A 5,312-nucleotide genomic window follows, 5' to 3' on the forward strand; every position below is an offset into this window, starting at 1 on the left:
ATGCCATAGATTATATACATATATGAATAATAATCATTATTACTATTCCAAGTTGGCTTTTGTTATTCCAGTGTAAGAGTATACAAAGTTGATAGGTTTGGTAGCATTGGTATAAAATGGTAAACATGAGAAATAGAAAATATTTGGTCATTTGGGTGCAAAAATTCCTTTGATTTTTTTAATCGAAATATTCCTTCTCAAGGCAGTTTTGTCTTTGATCAGCCGATTTGCTATCATCCTGTTGGGGATGCCTTTGGTGCTGAAACCACAGCCTCTAGGAAGTCCTCCCCTTGTTTGTGCACAGGTGGTACCAAGAAACTTTTCTCTCCTCGGCCAGTTAGTTTCTGGTTGTAACTGAAAAGCGTGTGGCAGCCATATCTCACAATGGGAACAGAAAAACTGAGAAAGCTGAATGGAGACAATGACTGGAGAGGGAGGAGAAGGGAGAGGAAGGAGGAGAGAGGAAGTGGAAGGGAAAAGAGGGAGGAGGAGGAGGAGAGAAAAGTGGAGGAGGAGGGGAAGAGGAAGACTATAATCAGCAGTGAGGAAAACAAATGAGAAATGGCAAAATAGCACAAGGCAGGTTCAGTCTAAAGATTGCAAAGTGGTAGGTAGTTTATTGCTTAAATCCAGCCCATCAAAACATTTCGTTTGATCTATGTAATTTAAAAAATAATTTCCAACTGAGGTTTTATATTTAAAAATTTCATATTTCTGACTTTTAAAAAAGCATAAGATCTGGCCACTTTTGACCCGTATTCCCTACCTGCAACAAGGGTCTGCAGCTGAGTGATAGGTGTCTCCTTCAGGCGGAACAGGAGCTCTGTCACCTGCACTCCCTAGAATGCCCCGCCCACCTGCTTCACTGACCTAGGATACCTGCCTGGCCTGTTGGGTGTTGGAATTAAAGATTGTTGCAATAATCTCTTCTATAGTCTAATCACCTTTAAATATTTATTCTCTTTAATCTACTTGACACATCATGTCAAGTGCCAGTGATGAACTGTGATTAATGAGTAAAGATATCACTGGAAACAGGCCTGTTTCTAACATCTGAGGTAACTGGAGCAAGAATACAGACACTTAAAATTAATAAAGCAAGTTAACAAACAAGTAAAATTCATTCTATCTTCATACTGTGGCAAATTTCATAATAACAAATCAAGAATATCCTTTAACTTATAGTTTTAATAGAATTAAGTCTGGCAAAATGCCAAAGATGGCTGACTGAACTTAATAATAATTTTTGCATATATGGCTATTCTTTGAATAGTGAAATACAGACCTACATAAATTATAAATTATTTCTTATTTATTTCATAACCTTTGTGTTTCTTGTTTTTACTTCAGCAAAATAAATACTTATGCTATTCTAATCATGATTTGCAAATAATTTGTGGTCTATTATCAGCAATGCCACATTTTAGTAATTGCGGGTTTTAGATAGTTATAACCAATTTCATTTCAAAGAAATTTCATTCTAAAACAATAGCAATTGGAGGTGCGGGCCAGTGGCACAATGGATAACACGTCTGACTACGGATCAGAAGATTCTAAAACAATAGCAATTGGAACTGTCAAAAATACTAAAAGCAATTAACTTTGGTTTTGAAATAATCATAAACTTTACATATTATATCAGTCATGAATTTACATATGATGCTCAAACATTAGATTAGGATTACATATGTTAAAATACAATCATGGGAAGTATTATCAGATTCTTTAATTTTATTATATAAACCTATAAGACTTATTTCTTAATTTTCACCCTATTTTAAAGTAACTTTATATCTATGTTGTAAAATAAGGAGCTGCTGTCGTGCCTCATGCATGCATGTTTTTAGATGTAGGGGTGTGTGCATGTGTGTGTATTTGAGTCATGCAGCTTAATCTGCCAGAAGAGGGACAGTTTTCATCCTGATACATATTTAAGTTATAAAAATTGTTTCATACTGTAAAATATTCATTAGCTGCCAATACCTCACTAATTTGTGTGTCTCTCTAGAATTACAACTAGGAAAGAAGAGAGGCAAAAATGGTCGTTCAGCACTACTGTGAAATAATTTGTTATGCAAGTCCAGCACATTTGGGAGGAAGGTTTGGCATGTTATTCAACGTGTCTTTTCTCCTACTCAAGCTCTTCTGTCATTCAAACCTTCCTAGTACTCTGGAGTAGTGTCTGTGGAAAAACATGCAAACTGCTGGGGAATTTAGACACTTTTCTTTTTGAGGATATAAGGCAAGAGATGCGGAGGAGTGTTGCCCTGAGCCCGGAGTGGTATTAGAGGCAGGAGGGAGTGTTTACTTTAACTGTTGGTCACACTCAGTCAGTGCTGAGCACCAGGTACCCCCGTGTCACCACGTGCTCACTAACAGTGCTTTAAAGTGTGGGCCCAGAACAGGAAGTCTTCTTGCCTGACTCTAAGGGTGACACTGGCTGTCAAATTCACACTCCGGAAGCATGGCTCCAGTCATACCAGGGTCCCACTCAAGAGTGTTGGCAGACACACAGAATGCAGTCAAACACGGCACTGGGGCCCTGGATGCTCAGAACCAACACAATCCCCTGCACTTCCTTTCCTTCCTTGGCCTTTAACAGCCTCCTCAAGGGCAGAAACTACATCAAAACAATAAATTCTAGACACCAGCCAGGATATGTGCATTATTTCTTCCCATCCTTAAAATCTTGAAAAATTACTTATAATAGAATTTGAAAATTAGAAACATGAAGTTATCAGATGTTACATAATTTCTTCAAGATGCCCACCCAGGTCTGATTCCAAAGGTGGTAATTTTTCCCAATGAGGCAAGCTTTTCTCAAAAATCCAGAGATGGCTTTTTCCTTATGCACAGTACCTCCTTGCCCAGCATTTAAAATATAATCAATTAGTTTGTAACCTGATTACACTTATATTTTTACCAGAACCCAAAAGGAATAGATGTCCAACGCCACAATACATTCTCTTCAGGCATTTTTTTTTTCTTCAGAAGAATGGCTTAATTTACTAAAAAGGAACTGACTTCACCCAGCACTTTCCCCACAATGCCCACATTGAATGTGTACTTGCTGGTTCTCTCTTCTGTTACCATGGCTTAGACTGTCTGTGGTTTCTGTTTAGAGCTCTTTGAGCTTCTGGGTAGTCCTGGACACTTTTTATTCCAGAGTGTGATAGTGAATTCTTAGTATGAGAGTTATTTCCTTGGCTTTCCTGGTAAAGCTAAGAACAGAACAATGGAATTTAATTGCATGCATATGAGGGTTTTGGTGTTTAGAGACTTTACCTAAGTACAGACTGTGTATGTGTGCTAGATACCATCTGGCAACTTAAAAAAAAAACAATAATTTAAAAATACTCCAGCAAATAATAACAGTACTAAACATGAGGGTCGGGGCTAGAAGACATTGAGAACTCAAAAGACATACACCCACAGAATCCTTAACATGGCTTTCCTACGCAGGCTTTTTACTAGTATAACTTCATTAGTCCACTGCTGTCAGCAACTTGATTTCACTATTCCAGGGTACTTGACCAGGCAGGTAAAAGTTGCAAATAAATTTATTGTATCAGGAGCTTCTCATAAAGCCCATTTAAGTGAACATCAAATTATTCCCCTCTTTAATAGATAACACCAGGTTCCTGTTTATGCTCCAAGACTCTGTGAACCCATCTCTCAAGATCCTCATCTCATTGTATCTATAGGTCATGAATTATTATATCATGATCCTAATCATACCCCCTTTCCATTGAGTGACGCACCTTAAGTCAGACTTCAGTTTCTCATAAATATCCCAACTTTGCCATCTTTACTTAAGATTCTGGCAAGGTAGTATTCTCCTTGTATGAAAAAACTTAGGTACGACAAAACTTAGCTTTGTCATCAAAAGGCCATTTTGATGATGTTTTGAGGGAGTCAGTATTTGGCAAAAAAAGTGTGGCTGAATGCTGATAATAAGTGAAGCTGGGTGATAGGCCTATAGTTTTATTATTATACTAGTCTCTCTACTCTTTTGTATGTTTGGAAAAGTTAAAAAAATAAGCTAAAATCCTTGAGTTAAAGCCTAGCCTAGGCTAGAGGCCAAGGGAAGGAGCTGCTGAGTGAGTGATGAGAGCTCAAGACAACGTGATAAGTAGACTGCAAAAATGTAGCCTTGTATTAGCTTCCTATAGCCCTGTGACATGATCTCCCTCAATTTAAGGAGTGTGAACATAAAATTCCCGGCCCAGTTCTTGACAGTCTACAGCACAACAAAGCATTCCTGCCCAGTCAGTGGTACAAGGTGGACCCCATTCTGTCATACTGTTCTTACGTGCACATGGTCCAGGGTGGTCAAGTTCATGCTAGAGCTTGGGGCGTGTGAAGTGAGCCTTCTTCTACTGTGTTATTTCTCATGATGGTAGAAGGAGGGTGAATAATAAATAAATAAGACAAGGGGATCCTTATGGAGTGAAATACAGGAGTTACGCAGTTGGAAGAATCCCAGGGCCTGACTGGAAATCCAGACATCCCCCATTACCTCTTAATGTTCACATACACTTTGCCTGCCACTTCTTTCCACACTTCCTTTGATGCCTCTCATAACACTTAGTTTTCTCCTTCTGAGTCTTCTCCCTGCCCTGATCAGTTTCCAAACTCTTCCCTTCCTTCATTTCTTTTCCCAGACCTTCCATGATTATAATTGGGGCGGGGTGGGTGGAAGAAGTCATCTCAGTTCCTTTGACTTTCTCCTGTAGAAACAACTTGACAATTGGTAGAGTCATAGGAAGCCACACTTGCCACAGAGGCCCATTTACCAATAACATAGCAGAAATGAATGTCACCTTCAGTGGAAAACTGAGGCAAACTGTATTGAGACAGTCCCATTCAATTTCCAAAAATAGAATACCATTTTCTTTTTTGTTTTTTGTCTCCACCCACCAATTTTATTGAGGTATCATTGACAAATAAAACTGTATATATTTAAAATGTACAATATGATGATTTGATATGCTCATACATATACATTGTGAAATGATAACCACAATTAGTTTAATAAGCCCATCTATCATGTCACATAGTTACCATTTTTTTTTTGTACATGTGGTAGGAATGTTTAAGATCTACTCTCTCAGTAAACTTGAAATATGCAGCACAGTGTTATTAACTGCAGCTACCACACTAGACAGTAGATTCCCCAGGACTTTTTCATCTCATAACTGAGTCTGTACCCTTCGGCCAGCACCGCCCCTTTCCCCAACCCCCAACCCTGACAAGCATGCTTTTACTCTGTGTCTCTGTGAGTTTGACATTTTTAAGATTCCACACATCAA

The sequence above is a fragment of the Phyllostomus hastatus genome, unplaced genomic scaffold (genome assembly GCF_019186645.2).
Source record: "Phyllostomus hastatus isolate PE091 unplaced genomic scaffold, TTU_PhHast_1.1 phas_contig_38, whole genome shotgun sequence".
Taxonomy (NCBI): Eukaryota; Metazoa; Chordata; class Mammalia; order Chiroptera; family Phyllostomidae; genus Phyllostomus; species Phyllostomus hastatus.